The sequence below is a fragment of the Oryzias latipes genome, chromosome 10 (assembly GCF_002234675.1).
Source record: "Oryzias latipes chromosome 10, ASM223467v1".
In the NCBI taxonomy this organism is placed as follows: Eukaryota; Metazoa; Chordata; class Actinopteri; order Beloniformes; family Adrianichthyidae; genus Oryzias; species Oryzias latipes.
In genome coordinates this window covers 27,020,715-27,038,347 of record NC_019868.2, presented here as the reverse complement: position 1 = coordinate 27,038,347, position 17,633 = coordinate 27,020,715, and positions in this window count along the sequence as shown.

The window sequence follows — 17,633 nt, the reverse complement described above, 5'->3', positions numbered from 1 at the left end:
TTTCCCCGCGCTGAGCGGACGTGACAGGCCGCCTGATGGTTTGTTTTAAGTTGGATCCGGATGCCGAGCAGTTTCTGAGTGTGTTCCGTGTTTGAGTGAATGCCCGCTTGCTGCCAAATGTCAAATTTCCACCACCCTTCTGCTGTGAAATTCAGGGAGTGTTTGAATGTGGAACGCTGTAAACTTTGCGGTGCGAGGCTAATGGGATGTGAGTCGTCTGTGATGGAGGTGAGACAAAGAAATTCAAATCCTTTTTAAAGATTGCTTTCCTTAAATCAATGTTTCTGAAAAGAGGATGTTTGGGAAATTCTTTCAAGGTACTGATATTTCTTTGGAAACATGGTTAAAAAAAGATCTGTGAGGACAGGAATAAGGTCATAACATCCTTCAAATCAGTGTTTGACCTATGTACACAACGGGCACTTGAACGAGTTCAAGAACACGCTAAACTTGATTGAATGTAGCCCCTGGTGTTCACATTGGACAAGCAGGGAGGGGCTTCTTCTTCTTTTTCTTTTCATAATGTTTTCATGTCCACCACCTACAGTTGGAAGAGGCTTGGTGCGGAATATGGAAGCGGTGCAGAACTTGCAATTTGGGCACGAAACAGAAACAGTTTGGTTCAATGCTAGCGTCTTCGCAATGGCGGATTACCCTAATGTCAGGAGAGTGGCCTTTGGTTTATCTTTATTTGAAACACAAACGCAGACGTCGTCAGGTTCGTCGCCATTTCTGGGTTCATCTGATAAAACAAACCCATGTTTCAAAACAGAAGTCGGATCCCTGATTGGTCAAAGTTTGACCTTGTTTAACTTGCAACACGCGTTTAGTGACCACGCATAAAAAAACCGTCATAAAATCTTTCATAGCTTCGCGAAAGTTGTGAACGTGGAAGCCCGAAACGTGTTTGCGTAGACTTTTTCATTGGAAAATGGATTGCAGAGGGCAGTGTGAACGTAGGCTCAATTTTTTCCTCTTTCTATAAATGCTAAACTGTCAGAGTTCCATCAAATCGTTGCCGTCTTGAAGGAACCAGAATTAAGTCTATTTTTTGCTCTCTTGGAGTCTCGAAATGGAAACTCAGTGGGGAAGGAATCGGGTCATTTGTTGCCTCAAAGAGCTAATGGACCGCGTCTGCAAACACTAACCATCTCACCACTTCATTTACTGTTAAAAGCTGATTTTCTCTTGCTAATCAACTATGTTTGAGGTAGACTTAAGACTTAAGCTGTCAAACGGAGGTGACCTTAAAGAAAACCCCACCTGTTTGACACAGGAATAATACTTTTAATTTGAAAAACTACCATCTGAAGAATTTTTATTTTCAATTTATGCCGGTAATTATGGAGGAATAACGATTAAAAACCAATATTTTCCCCCAAATTTTCCTTTTTATTTTGTGGTCAAGAATTGTAATATTTAGTTTGATACATTTTTATGATAACTCAATAAAATTAAAGTTCAAGCAATGTGGATTTATTCTGACAAAAAGTCCTTGACAACTGGGAGGACTATGTGAGGATGAAATGCCAAAAAAGCCTTTTGTGAACTCAACATACCGAGTTATCTCACTGCTAACTAAAGTTTTATGTAAGTTAGTTCAGTCCAAAGATTTTTACAGCCGTACTGGAAGCTGTGAAATTGAAAATGTTTGAAAGAACGTTTTTAAAGTACTTGTACTCATCGGGTATTGTACCGAAAAGAAGTGTGTAACGCTTAATTCATACACTTCCTTTGTTGTTTTGCATCGTTGATATACTGCTGACTTCCAGGTTGAAGCTTCTTTTAATAAATAACAAGTGGAATCAGACGCAGTTCAGCAATTAACCACTAGGGGCTTAATTCATGACTCTTCCAAAGAGAACTACAGCATCTTCATTTCTGCTACCTCCAGCTCTGCCTCCTGTCTTCTTCTCAGTCTCTCTTCCAAAGAGAACTTCAGCATCTTCATTTCTGCTACCTCCAGCTCTGCCTCCTGTCTTCTTCTCAGTCTCTCTTCCAAAGAGAACTTCAGCATCTTCATTTCTGCTACCTCCAGCTCTGCCTCCTGTCTTCTTCTCAGTCTCTAAACAACAGCACAGCTGCTCTTACTACAGTCTTCTACACTTTTCCCTTCATTCTTGCTGACACATTTTAGTCACACATCACACCCGAAACCTTCCTTCACCCGTTCACCGCCGCGTCACCTCTTTCCCACACTCAGTTGCCACTAAGTACTCCAAAGTCCTCCACCTTCTTCACCTCTGCTCCCTCTAACCTCACCGTTCCTCTTGAATTGCTCTCATTTACAGTCAGATTCTCTGTCTTGCTGGAGCCGTCTAGGTGTTCCTCCACCTACTCCCTGCTCTCACAATAGATCACAATGTCATCTGCAAACATCATGGTCCAGAGGTTCTGGTCTGTCAGTTTGCCCACCCCTGATCTTTGGTGCAGTCCCACCTCCAGCTTGAATATCTCACCTCTGTCTTACAGCAAACTCCAGACTTCAAACCAAACGCTGCCTGGATCACACCAAAAAAGTTCAATTTGCACCTGAGATCCAGGGAAACAATACCAATTTTTAAGGTTTCTTTTCTCTTATTAGGTAACTTTGATTGTTTGTGTGTGTGTTAAAAAATATACAGAAAGAGCACACACTGCAAAGAAAATCTGCACTAGAAATGTGTTAAGTAAACCAAAAAAGTCTCTCAGTGGGGTGGGAAAAATGATTTACCAAGGATTCTGACATGAAGTAAAAAAATTCTAATCACTAAGACACATTTTCTTAAACCAAGATTATTTAGCTATTTGCATTTATAAAGAAAACTAATCTCAAATTTGCATTTGTGCTGCTCTGCTGAAACTATGTCTTAGAAAACGACACAGATTTTTTTTGTCTTAAAAAGTTGTAATCATACTAAAAACACTACTGGGAGTGACTTTACAATAGATCAAACGATGATTGGAGTGGGAGTCTGAAAACTTTCCTGATAAGTTTATTTTTCTTTAAGACAGAAAAACAACACTTTTTTTCTTGAAACAATGCTCTTTTCACTTTAGCGTTCAGTTTTTACAGTGCAATTGGTGAGTTTGACAGAAGTCGAGCCAAAAAGAGAGATAAAACGTGTTGTTTCATGTTATATTTCCAGTGTTTGACTTAAGGAGTCCTTATATTTATTGTAGCCGAGGTAGATGAAGCAGAAAAGAGTAAATTCAAAAGCTTCAGTATAGGGTCATAACTGTAATATACTGTATGTCTATGGTGATAACTGTTCCTGCTATTTTCTCTCTCCTCCTCTAACAGAATTAAATCTACTCTTCTCCTCTTGGAGCCGCCTGCGAAGGATGGTTTTATGGCTCATGTGCCCTGGCATCAAGCCCTCCCCGGCTCCCTCAGCCTCCGTTTGCTCTTTTTGGGTAACAAGGGATGAGAGTGTCAAGAAAACAGGAGCCGTGAGAGACGTCTCTGCCAAGATGCTGTCTCTTCCTCTCACCACAAGTGTGTTGACATTTATCTTTAGCCTCATGCGCCTCTCCCCCTATAGACCTCAGGTGATCCCTCCCTTCTCTCCTCTCATTAAACACACGTAGATCTTCATTTGTCCAAACTGCTTTAGGATCTGTGGATCCGGGTCGAGGGAACGTCCATCTCACATGTTTGTTTAGCTAATTCTTTTTGATGAAAATTGCCTTTTCTCTCCTTCCGCGTCTCCGACTTCCAGTAACCGTGCGGTCAACGGTTGCGGTAAGAAGAAACCAAAACAGACGTAATTGGTAATGAGAGTCAGACTGTGGGGTTCCCAGCTGAGCGCCGTTTTTCTGAGTCACGCGGCTCAGAAAGGTCGCTCTGCTCATCAAACTGAACTGAGCAGCCTCCAGCATTCATGGTGGAGTTCTGGGGAAAATCTGTTTAAAGCCCCACTCTGATGAAAATGGTGTTTGTTACATTTTATTGTGGCATTTTTCTGATAATGGAGGACACATATAAAGCATTTAAGCTTAAAATTGCATTTCTGAGTATTTCTTTATTAAAACTGTTGTGAATCAGGAGCAGATAAAACCTGCCTTTGGAATAAGGCCTGTAGCAGTGACTTAGGAGCTTCAACCGGCGAGCCACAAGCTCCGTGCTCCGCTCTATTCCAGTCCATCCACTTGTAAATGACTAGATCCATGTACGTCTTCGTTTTCCTCGTCTGAGCTGGCATTTGGCTCAAAACTGTATGGCTGGATAGCTGAAATATCAATTGCCATTTTTATTTTTAGGTTGGGGTTGTGAGGAGCTGTAAGCCAGCGGGAGTAAACAGAAGGATGTCGGGAAGCAAAGGCAGGCTTGCTCACACCCACAACTGCTTTTACAAGAGGTCCAAATATGATTGGAGTGGGACTTAAATAAAAAGAAATCAAAGTTTAGAATATTAATTTGCAGGCAAAGAAAGACTTTTTTTTTTGGTTTTAAATAATTTGAATACACTGATGCACAAAAGTGCAAAGCTCTAATATACTTGCATGTTTTTAACTAGCACTAGCAAGCAAGTGTGTTGAATTTCCCTTTTTCTGTTGGCATGTGGCAGAAGGCTGTCGAGACAAACCTTCGATCACACGTCCGCATGGGTTTTTGTCCTACAGAACACAATCAATCAGAGCAGCACCACAGCAGAGGGGAATTATTTTTAGCTTTCTCCCAATAAATGAAGGGTTTCGTATATCTGGATGTGGTTTCGGCAGGGGAAGGGGGAAAAGAAGAAAAAGGGGGGTTGGAGAAAGGAATCTGGCAAAGCCTCAAACGCTTTATAAAACAAGTGAAAAATCAGCAGTTCTTTAACAGTTAGCTTGTCATTTTTATTTGCCCCTTCAGATGGTGGCAGCGGTCGTCTTTTCAGTCTCTGCCAGCTGGGATTGGCTGCTTGCAGGAAGGCCTGGCCCTGGTTAGCGCTCTTATTATCATCACCGCATGCTGCAATTCACATGCCAATCACAGCTCCGAACAGGCTGGCGCTGAGGGGGGAGAGGCGCTGGTGAGAAACGGGGGAGTGAGTACTTCCAGGAGTCCCTAATCGGACCTTTCATTCCCACATCACATCCCAAATGAGCCCGGATTGGGACGTGATTGGCTGCAGCAGGAAGGCTGGAGGAAGCGAGGGTTGGAGCGGCTGAAAGGGTCATAGTGACCCCTGAAGAGGGTCAAACTGTCAGAGAGTGGCAGGTCTGGACTGACTCGAAGAGAGGAAACACTGTTCATCTCATGAGAATCCTCTCTATTCAGGCCAAAAACGACCGATTAAAAATGCTCAACTAACATTCTTGCTGTCAGATATTTTTGTTTGTGTTTTTTTTTTCTAGGAGAAAACTGAGCTCAGACAAACAGTTTGAGACGTTGTCGACCAAATCTGAACATCATCATCATTGGCACATAAGGAGCAAACACTTGACGCCTTCGTACTTAACTTTATTTCCCACTATATAAAAAAAGGAAAGGTTTTTTTCCATTCCAGGGGATGCGTGGAATCCTGGATTTATGGGTACGTTGTGGATGAGTGACATACGGCTTGACTGGATCAACCGGATTCCTTAGTCAATCAGAATGAAGCCGAAGACTTTTGTGCAGCAACGTCTGTTGCAGAATAAAATTAACTGCACAACAGTCCAACTGCAACAAGCCAACTGTTCGCACCTTTAGGCTCTAACCCTTGTGCTATCCTAGGCACTTTAACATTGGGAGTGGGGTCATCTAGACCCACTAGACAGTGCTCTGAACCTTTTTTCTTCAATGATTTGTGATCTTCACTGGTGTCCATGGATTACATGAAATCTTTCCACCTTTATCCACCTTTGTCATGGTAGGGAGAACACGTCAATGTAAGGGTGCGGTCATAGGAAAGCACAGGGGTTAATTCCACTCTACTGGTCTGTCACCAAATAATTGCATCATTTTTTTTGTCAGTCATTTTAGAAAATGTACCTTGTGCATTGTATTCAATCATTGCACACAGGTTGACATTTTAAAATCCATAATTTCTTGTAATGTTGAGGATTATGTAAATGAAAACCCCAAATTATGAGTCTCGGAGATCTTATTCGAGCCACTTAATGGGAATGTTTTCGACGCACAGGACATAGTTTCTGCAGAGCGGCAGTACTTCATTAAAAAATTTGCGTCTGAGCTGTTGGTGGGATTGAGAGCTTTGTGTTTTACACGCTCTCCTGCTAGCTAATAACCCCTCGCACCCCCAACCTAACATGACTGGTGCAACAAAAATGGCGAGCAATACTGCAGCTGTCAAGCCGTACAATTCTGATCCAGATGCTAGGTCTGACGAGGAAAACCAAGATATACACAGATCTATTTGTCTGCACGTGGATGCATCAGAACGTCATTTTTTCATCTGTTCATTAAAGAAAAACTCTGAAATGCAATTTTGAGTTAAATTCTTCGTAAATACGTCCTCCACCATCAGAAAAATGCCACAAGAGCAGGTGAAAAACACCAAAAACATTATTTTATCAATGGGTCTAAAAGGAGTAGCTAGTATATTTTGAGTCTATGCTCTTGTCTTCTTCCAGCTCCACTTTCTTTCTTTGCAACGCTGCCTCAAGAGGCTCAGTTTGAGCCAATACATGAGCAGAGCATGAGTTTATCACAAGAGCTCAGAAACCACAGACAAAAAAAAACAACGAATGTAAATTTACAAAATAAAAACATTTGGAGACAGGAGTACAGGTGTACTCTTCTTCAGTATTTTGATAAATCCAATGAGTCACAAACGTACTCTTGTGAAGCAGTACACCAGATACACTTACTGATTTCACCAGGTGAGTGCTGAGACAACTCACCCTGCTACATGCATCTGTGCTGCCCCCCTTTGGCCAGTCTGCGGAAATTGGTTTTGGAGGCAAGTTCTTGAAACTTTTGGACAGTTTTTCCTTGTAATATTGAACAAATTAGTAAAACATTATGTTTGCTCACCTTTAACTCAAATCTGCATCTTTTAATCATTTGATAAGTTATTAAGGTAAATGTACAATTGTTCTGGGCTAACCAGACAACAAATAGTATGTCCCTAATCGATGAAAAATATACCTAAAATGTAAAATGAGTACTTTACTCTGATATTGAAGCCGAAGAACTCCAATCATCATTTGGTAGCAGCAATAAAACTCCAGAGCGTTTTTACACGCCCTCCTGTGTCCACAGAAAAAAAAACAACCATTTGATTTTATTTCCATCCGTAGAGGCCTTCTGCAGCCCCGCACAGACTATAATTTAAACCCTACCAAACTGAGAGCTGAAAAGCCAGTGTGCTATTTCAATCAAAAGCTGCGTCTTGCCCCATCATTCTGCCTGCCAAAGCCTGGTGCAACACAGACATGCACGCAGTGCAGACCCGCCACTGTGTGGTTTGCTGTCACGATGCCTTAACGCTTCGTGGTCGGGGCCCCGAAAAATGATTTATTAGTGGCTCCCGCCTGTATTTACAGATAATGATTCTCCGTCAGTGTTAATATAAAGATCTATTCTCAGTGTGAAAGCACGGTGCCCCCTTTTTAGGAATTACTGCCACTGCTGAACATCAGCTTGCCTGCCCTGCAAAGATGTGTGTTCCTTTGTTCTTCAAATTATTTTATGACGCGTCGGCCCATTTATCTACAGAAGAAAACCAACTGCTTTCCTGTTATTGTTGTGCTGACAGCTCTTTGTGTCTTCGGACCGAGCTGCTTCTCCGTGACTCAAATTGAGACTGAAGGGAAAAAAAAGAAAGAAGGCTGTTGCTTTAGCAGGCCAGTGTCAGCACTTTTATCAGTCTGGAGTCGCAGTTGATGCGGTGAGGATGAGGATGAAAGAGATGTGGAGATGGATGGGAGCTCTGGCAGTAAAGAGGGCTCGCCTGACATCATTCTGTCTCCCTCTGGTTCCAATCAGCTCATCCTAATGACACCTGATAGATGAATGGCTGTTAAAAAAAAAAGTGTGTGTGGCTGTGTGTGCCGTTTAGGGGGCCTGCAGAAAGCCTGCAATCAGACAGCTCTCAAATTAGCGCTTCATAACTACGTCCTGTCCGCGGCTTAGCCTTCTGAAACGCTGGAAAGTCCTTCCAGACGCACAAACGCGGGCTATTGCTTTCATCCTCAGGATATCACATCACAGTCTCAGTGTGGCGAACTTTGACATGGCTGGAAACAGAGTTAAAGGGAAGAAGAAAAACGTGTTGTTTTATCCTTTTTCCCCAGATTTTCGACAGACAACAGTGTAGGCCTGGAAATGTGTAGGTGTTGCATTTCCTGACATGTTGGTAAATGACCTCCCAGTGACCTCCTCTGTAACCTCAGAAGGATACTATACCCAGAATCGGTCCATCTTTAAAGTCCAACAGGGAGTTTAAGTCTGTCAGTTGTGAGCTGCACCCACAGCATGACGAGCAGATAGTTTCTGTCTGAGTTCACGGAGGAATCTGAAATCAAAATCCTCACCGCCGTCTCTGGGTCCTAATTGAAGAAAAATACAGATGGGCGGGTTGCCCTCCGGTGGGAAAGGTGCGCGGCGTGTTTGCGCTGTGGGCTCCATGTGAACCTGACAGAGCTGACATCACTGAGTCTGGAAATGATTCATCCAGGCCGTGATGCCGTTGGCCGCAGTTCAGCGAAGGCTGAGTGCACGAACGTGTGTGCGTTCTCCGTCGATGCAAACTCAACAGGGCTGCAGTCCTCTGGAGCAGCATGTCTGTGAGGTAATTCCCCTGAAGTTCAGCCCTGGGAAGCGCAGCAGACGTTTATCCGTGACCATGCCACAGTTTTTTTCTCTGCCCCTTCATTATGTTTGATTTGCTTTTTTCTCCCCGTTTGTGCCAAGTACTCACCAGCCATCTTTTCTGTCCTTTCTTTGACTCTTTCATACCATCATCTTCGTTCTGTCTCTTTTGAGCGAACACACATCAGGGGTTTTAGAAGATTTCATCTTTGACAGGACCTGTTACTGAGTGGAGTTTTGAATTACTATAAACTGGCTGATCTGAATCATTGAACTCAAATACAGCCTAATATTCAGATGATCTCTTTGGTAGACCGATTACTCTTGGAACACGTCAATTTCATGCAACTTACAGACAAAATTGATTCAGATAGGAGGCAACTTTATCAAACTTCATGCTAAAAGTTGAGTTGTTGTAGCAAAGCAGGTTAACACTGCTAGTCTACTAGCTCAGTGTTTCCTGTCCTGCAGGTTTACCATGTTGCTCCATTTACCAGACCTGATTCAGCTCATCATCGAGTTCTGCAGAACTGATTGTGGCAGCCATTAAAGGCAGGTGTGTTTGAACAGGGGAAGACTGAAAAAATGCCGGACAGGGCTCCCCGAGGACCAGGGCTGGGAAACATTATACTAGCTAGTTTGCACACGTACTTGAATTTGGAAAAACAACTTTCCTCACTATTGTGAGAAATAGAAAACAATTCAAATACACTTATAATGCTGAACAGTGCAGCTGCAATAAATATATAGCTACACAGAGTCTTTCACTATGAAAATGTGTTAAATCAACATCATTTTGGGCTTAAAAATACCTGTATTAATTGATAGATTCTGATCAAACTGAATTTTTTAATTGTTCATTTTTCTTTTTTATTTATGCAAATATGTATATATATCATATTTCTGAATATTCACAACCGTAACGGTAACAACTGCTGGAAAGAAAATTAAAAAAATAAGATAAATAAATGGGATAAATAAGAGATCAATAAGATGAAAATGATAAGATAGTTAAGTTAAAAAAAAATTATATATAGATCAATAAATAAATGGAAAATAAACAAAACTTTTAAAAAGGCCAACAATCAACACTATTTCTTTACCAATCAACGTTTAACAGCATTGTTAAAAGTTAATAATATATTTTTTAAAAGAGACAAAGTTTTATTTTTTTATTTTCATGCTAGCCAGATTTCTTGATGCTTATAATATGATTTTTGCTGTGGCCATTCTCAAAACAATTGGACAAAGAAAAGATCAGATAAGTCAACTTTATTATTTCTTTCACAACTAAAAGAATTAAGCAATTACTTGCAGACTACATTTATCATCCCATACAGAAGAAATGACTTCATTAAAATGTTGATTGACTGTTTAATCAACATGTACTGCTCCTTGTTGAGGCCTTTTTTTTTTAGTCACATGTCTATAAAGGTCCTCAAATTGGCTTTTGGGCCCCCCCCCCCCCCCCCCCCCCCCCAGAAAAACCCGAAAAACAATTCTGTACATCTGGCTTGAAACACAAACTCAAGAATATCTGTTGTGGTTTAAGCCCTAATTTTCCTGAATCCTCCTCTCAGACCTCCATCCGCATGAAATTATTGCGCTTGACGAAGATGACCAAAGCTGAGAGGATGAGGAACAAAGGAATCGGCTGGAAGCTGATACTCATGGGAAGCTCTCATTTGTCACCCTTGTCTCCAAGCCATATGCGATTGCTAAAAGTGTCCATGTGATGGAGGAAGGATCATAGCCGAGTGATGAACGCTGATTTTTAGGCAATGAAGGGGGGGGGGGGGGATCTTTGAAGAATCATCACTTCTCCCTTCCCATGAACAGCTCTGCTCAGAAGATGTGCTCTACAGGGTTTTCTTTTTTTCTCTCTGGGTTCCACCACTGAAGGTTTTTTCAGTTGAGCCACATGGTGATCATGGCGAATCCACATGACGACACGTCAGGGACGTTATGAAGAGCGGGGCGGCGTCTGACTTCTTGGTTCACTTCAGCGCTGTGGCCGGCTGTAACCATAACAGTGTGTGTGCGTGTGTGTGTTGGAGTTACAGTTGCGGAGCAGCACTGGGGACAAAGTCATTTGTCACCAGTGGTTTCACTTGTCTGGTATTGAAGCTGATGACAAATGTGTGAGTTATGTGCCTGTGTTTGCGTTCATATTCGTTGGCTTGTGAGTTAATGATGTCATGCATGAAGGTTTCTTTTGGCCACACTTGCTGGGGCCAGAGCTGCCTCTGCAATTTTATTGCTTTTACTGAAAGTCCCACTCCAATAACCTATTGGTCTATTGTAAAAGCGTCCCCAGTGGTATTTTTTTATGATAATTATGCTGTGTTTGACCAAAAAAATAAATAAAAAAACTGTGTTGTTTTCTAGGACGTCGTTTCTGCAGAGCGCCAGTAGATCATGAGAAATTTGCTTTGCTTGCTTGCATTGCTGAGAGCTCCCTGTTTACACGTTCTCCCACTAGCTTACAGCCCCTCATGCCCTTAACCCAACATTACTGCCACAGCAAAAATGGCGAGCAACATTGGAGCTATCCATGCAGTTTTGAGCCATGGAAATCCAAAGATGCATCGTATTTTCCAAAGCATAAGTCGCACCCGAATATAAGTCGCAGCAGCCAAAAAATGCATAATAAAGAAGAAAAAAGAACATATTTTTATCACTCCAGAGAATAAGTTGCACTTTTGGGCTCCTAAACAAATACGCCAAGCCCCGTGTGATGCTAAGTTCACACCAAACACAATTCTCACGTTACCTTTTTTTTCCATGTGGCGTGTGGGAGAAGCTACCGTTAAGTTTTTTTTTTTGCTACATGGAAGCAGTTACTGGGTGATTTTGAGAGATCCTATTCATTTATTTTGAAGAGTTCATGTCTGGGTTAACAAGGTCATTCAGAGTTGTTGTTTTTTTATATGTAGATCTAGATTTTCTCCTTCTACTGCAGGAGCTGCGTCTGAATAAAATACATAGGAGGCAATATTTTTTTAAAATCACATATAAGCAGACAGCTCGGAGTAGAACCGCTTCTCCTCCACATCGAGAGGAGCCAGTTGAGGTGGCATCAAGTCCGGATGCCTTCTGGACGCCTCCCTGGGGAGGTGTTCCCGGCATGTCCCACTGGGTGGAGGCCCCGGGGAAGACCCAGGACACCGGAGAGACTACGTCTCTCGGCTGGCCCCAGAGGAGCTGGAGGAAGTGGCCGGAGAGAGGGAAGTCTGCGCATCTTTGCTTAGACTGCTGCCCCCGCGACCCGGAGGAAGATGGATGGATATACTGTAAGTTGCTCCTTCATATATGTCCCACCACTGGCCAAACTATGCAAAAACCAAAGACTTATACTCCAAAAAATACAGTCCATGGATCTAGTCGTCAACACGTGGATGCATCAGAAAGGAGTTGGGCAGGGAAAAACAAGCCTGGCGTATTTTTTCGACATCACCAACAAACAACTTTTCATATGGCATATTTTTCCTCTGCTCCTGATTCACAAAGATAAAAAAAAAAAGAAATACCAAAAATTACAATTTTAAGCTTAATCTTCTTAATTTACATCCCCTATTATCAGAGAAATGCCACAAGAACATGTTAAAAACAGCAAAAAACTGATTTTCATCAGAGGTTGTCTTTATTGATCACTTTACATCACACATTTAAAAATATTGGCATTCCTTTTCATCCACCATAAAGCTTCTGTGTGACAGTCCATGTCTGTGCTGCTCTGTTTTCAGTTCCAAAGGCAGCATTGTGTTAGTAGGCCTGTTAGAACTCTTTGGAAAACGCCGTTGAGCATCAAACGCTGCAGATTACTTTGGATCTTCCTGCAATTTCCTGAATGTTTTTTCATTTTTCTGCACCAGTCATCACAGCATATCACCTCCTCACCCACCTTAAAGCCCACCCACCCAACAAACTTGTTTCCTAAAGCAAGAGAGCATTTTTGCTCTCTGCTCGTCTTCCTTTGTAGTGTTTGAGAGGATCTCCAGATTAAAAAGAAGTTTTTAGCTTTTCATATATCGCCTAATGAGGCTCCCCTGTACATAAAGTGCAGACTGTGTGTGTGCTGGTGCACTTGGTGTGCGTTTGTGGGCAAGCCCTTGGATCAAACACAGTGTAAGATGAACCCATAAACAAGCCTTCAGGACCACTTAGGGGTTTCAGTCAGTCAGTGCTGAGGAGCGCATAGAGGGGGAGTGGGCCACAGAAATCAGCTGCTCTGTTTATGTACCTTTCAGTGGTGATTACCGGTCCAATCTGTCTGTTTAACGGAGGAACGTTCGCAGCTTTGCACAGAGCAGATTCATGCTCACGTGTGTTTATGTGAGACTCCGAGCTTCATATGGTACAGTTGCAAGCGCAGAGTGCTGGAGACATGCCAGTGGGTTTGCGTGTAATTAGAGCTCTGGTGTAGCAGTTAAGTGTTTATTTACTCATACGTGCAACCCTAACTGAGGAGAATGAAAACAGAGGAAGCAGAGGACCACCACAGACCAGAGACGGCTGAGGGAACGTGTTGGACACACTGTATTGCTTTGGCAGTGGCCTATGTTTCCACATAGTGGACGAAAGCTGAATCATCTGTGTGTCAATGTGTGTGCGTGGAAGCAGGAAGGCATCGGTTTGTCTGCCAGAGCAACCATCTACTCCTTCTACTCACCGAAGAGTGGACCCCGAAAAAGGTCTCAGGGAGCCAGGACTGTGTCAGCGGATTAGGTTTCATCTTTATTGTGAGGAGCTGGAGTTGCCATGGATACGACGCAGCAACAGAAGCAAGTGTTGCTACGTGCGTCTGGTGATGACGTATGAAGACAAGGAGTCCGTGTCTGGGGGGAAAAAAAACAAGCGTTCTGTCAATCTTAAGTGTGTAGAAGAGGATTGCTGGGCTGTATGCACCATTTGTGATGCAGCCTGTTCACGAAAAACCCTGTCCCATTTTTTTCTGTTACCACTTAAACTGGATCGGCGACAATGGCGGTTTCCGACCGCCTTATGAAGCCAGAAGCTACAAGGTAACAACTGGGTGGTGACTGTAGCAGAGGCTGCAGAAGTCCTGACGGCTTCAAAAGCCATAGAGCATGTTGGCCGTCATCTCCTCACAAATAGTGTCGAAGCATTGAATGATTATGAGAACTGGACAGAGTTCGTCTCCAACAGAAAACAGCTCACTTCAATGAAAGGAAGTCAATTCAGTCGCCATTGATTTCGACACACGGACACGTCATGTTGGAGACAGACATCATGATTCGTGGCAACCACTCTATCCAATTAGAAGTGGGCTTGTTGGAAGTCCACACCCCTACCACTTGAAAGAGGGCATGACACCCTGTACTTTATTGAGGCTTCTGATTGGCCAGTTTAGAATGGTTATTCTGGCAAATAGAATGACTTAGTAATAGCTGTTTATTTCTCAATAGAAGTCTACAGGATTTAGACTTCTTGGAACCAGCGGGTACTTCCTGTTTGGATTACCAGGGGGGAGGAGTCACTCAGTCCAGTTCTCAAATTCAGTCAAATTGTTGAAGGCCTTCGATTAGGCTTTTAGAGTGTCCATAAAGTGCTTATTTTGACTCAATTGTTAGTGTCTGCCTTGCTACTGGTTCTACAAAAGTTGCTTCAGCAATTGGCGGTCTCCTTGGCAACCAAGTCTTCTGCGCATCCCAAACCACCAGGACCTATGAGGGGTTCTGTGTCCCGCCCAAGGACACTTTTGACACGAGGGTGAGCAAGACGGGGAACCAAACCTGCAATCCTCCAGGAGGATATACCTCTGCACCACAGCCACCATAAAAATTGTCGATTGTTCCCAAATTTTCTTTTACATTTTTCAATAAAATATTAACATTTACTGATTTGTTTTAGATGTAAGCAGAGGGAAGATTGTTTCATAAATTGCCAGGATTACTACTATATATTATCAATATTTATTTTTTAAAATCTAGACTTTCTATTATTGTTTTTATTATTACCATCCACCATGCAACTTACTATTAACATGTTTGAATTAAATTTCAATAGTAATAACAATTAGTTGCTAGTAGGCTGCTAGAAGTTAGAAGCTGGGGAAAGTATGGTTCACTGGGGTTATGTGCCCTAATCTCATTTACTTCTGCTCTCCTCTATTCATGATAATTTATTTATCCTTCAGTCCTCCATGCCTCTGTTTGCTGCAGAGCAACACTTGTTGTCCCTCTTTCTCACTCTCCTCTGGCTGTGGACCCTCGTCTCGCACCCCCAGTTCCATCTGGATGAAGCCCATCTGCTGGACTATTCAAACGTAGTTGTACAGTTCCATCCATCCATCCATCTTCCTCCGCTTATCCGGGACCGGGTTGCGGGGGCAGCAGACTGAGCAGAGATGCCCAGACTTCCCTCACCCCAGCCACTTCCTCCAGCTCCTCTGGGGGGACCTCGAGACGTTCCCAGGCCAGCCGAGAGACGTAGTCTCTCCAGCGTGTCCTGGGTCTTCCCCGGGGCCTCCGCCCAGTGGGACATGCCCGGAACACCTCTCCAGGGAGGCGTCCAGGAGGCATCCGAACTAGATGCCCGAGCCACCTCAACTGGCTCCTTTCGATGTGGAGGAGAAGCGGTTCTACTCCGAGCTCTCCGCGGGTGACCGAGCTTCTCACCCTATCTCTAAGGGAGCGCCCAGCCACCCTGCGGAGGAAGCTCATTTCAGCCGCTTGTATTCGGGACCTCGTTCTTTCGGTCATGACCCATAGCTCATGACCATAGGTGAGTACTGGAACGTAGATCGACCGGTAAATTGAGAGCTTTGCTTTTCGGCTCAGCTCTTTCTTCACCACGACGGACCGATAGAGCGACCGCATAACTACGGACGCTGCTCCGATCCGCCTGTCAATCTCACGCTCCGATTTTCCCTCACTCGTGAACAAGACCCCAAGATATTTAAACTCCTCCACCTGGGGCAAGGACACTCCACCGACCGAGAGATGGCAAACTACCTTTCTCCGGTCAAGGACCATGGCCTCAGATTTAGCGGTGCTGACCCTCATCCCAGCCGCTTCACATTGGCCGCAAACCGCCCCAATGCACGCTGGAGGTCCCGGTTCGATGAAGCCAACAGGACAACATCATCTGCAAAAAGCAGAGAGGAAATCCTGTGGTCCCCAAACCAGATCCCTTCCGGCCCCTGGCTGCGCCTAGAAATTCTGTCCATAAAAACTATGAACAGAACCGGTGATAGAGGGCAGCCCTGCCGGAGTCCAACGTGGACCGGGAACAGGTCTGACTTACTGCCGGCTATGCGGACCAAGCTCCTACTCCGGTCATACAGAGACCGGACAGCCCTCAGTAAGGCTCCCCGGACCCCATACTCCCAGAGCACCCCCCACAGGATGCCACGGGGGACGCGGTCGAACGCCTTCTCCAAATCCACAAAACACATATGGACTGGATGGGCGAACTCCCACAAACCCTCCAGCACCCTAGATAGGGTGTAGAGCTGGTCCACTGTTCCACGACCAGGACGGAAACCGCACTGTTGTTCCTGAATCCGAGGTTCGACTATCGGACGGACTCTCCTCTCCAGTACCCTGGCATAGACTTTCCCAGGGAGGCTGAGGAGTGTAATTCCCCTATGGTTGGAACACACCCTCCGGTCCCCCTTCTTAAAGAGGGGAACCACCACCCCTGTCTGACAGTCCAGTGGTACAGTTCCCGACCGCCACGCGATGCTGCAGAGACGTGTCAGCCAAGACACTCCCACAGCATCCAGAGACTTGAGGTGCTCAGGGCGGACTTCATCCACCCCCGGGGCCTTGCCACCGAGGAGCTAGTTGACTACCTCAGTGACTTCAGCCCGGGTAATGGACAGCCCCACCCCAAAATCCTCATTCTCCACTTCTTCAAAAGAAGGCGTGTCAGTGGGATTGAGGAGATCCTCGAAGTACTCCTTCCACCGCCCGACAATGTCCCCAGTCGAAGTCAACAGCTCCCCACCTGCACTGAAAACGGTGCCTGTGGAGAACTGCTTTCCCCTCCTGAGTCGTTGGATGGTTTGCCAGAATTTCTTCGAGGCCAACCGATAGTCCTTCTCCATGGCCTCACCGAACTCCTCCCAGGACCGAGTTTTCGCCTCCGCAACAGTCCGGGCCGCAGCTCGCTTAGACTGCCGGTACCTGTCAGCTGCCTCTGGAGTCCCGCAGGCCAGCCAGGCCTGGTAGGACTCCTTCTTCAGCTTGACGGCATCCCTTACTTCCGGTGTCCACCACCGGGTTCTGGGGTTACCGCCGCGACAGGCACCAGAGACCTTGCGACCACAGCTCCGAGCAGCAGCAGAGACAATGGAGGTGGAAAACATGGTCCACTCGGACTCAATGTCCCCAACCTCCCCCGGTACCTGTTTGAAGTTCTCCCGGATGTGGGAGTTAAAGACTTCCCTGACGGAGGGCTCAGCCAGACGTTCCCAGCAGACCCTCACAGTACGTTTGGGTCTTCCAAGTCTTTCCGGCCTCCTTCCCCGCCAGCGAATCCAACTCACCACCAGGTAGTGATCGGTGGACAGCTCCGCCCCTCTCTTCACCCGAGTGTCCAAGACACAGGGCCGAAGGTCACCTGAAACAACTACAAAGTCGATCATTGACCTCCTGCCTAGGGCGTCCTGATGCCAGGTGTACTGATGGACACCCTTGTGCTCGAACATGGTGTTCGTTATGGACAAACTATGACGAGCACAGAAGTCCAATAACAAAACACCACTCGGGTTCAGATCAGGGGGGGCGTTCCTACCAATCACACCCCTCCAGGTGCCACTGTCATTGCCCACGTGGGCATTGAAGTCCCCCAGGAAGACAATGGAGTCCCCCGTTGGGGCACTTTCCAGTACCCCTTCGAGAGACACCAAGAAGGCCTGGTACTCCGAACTGCTGTTCGGCCC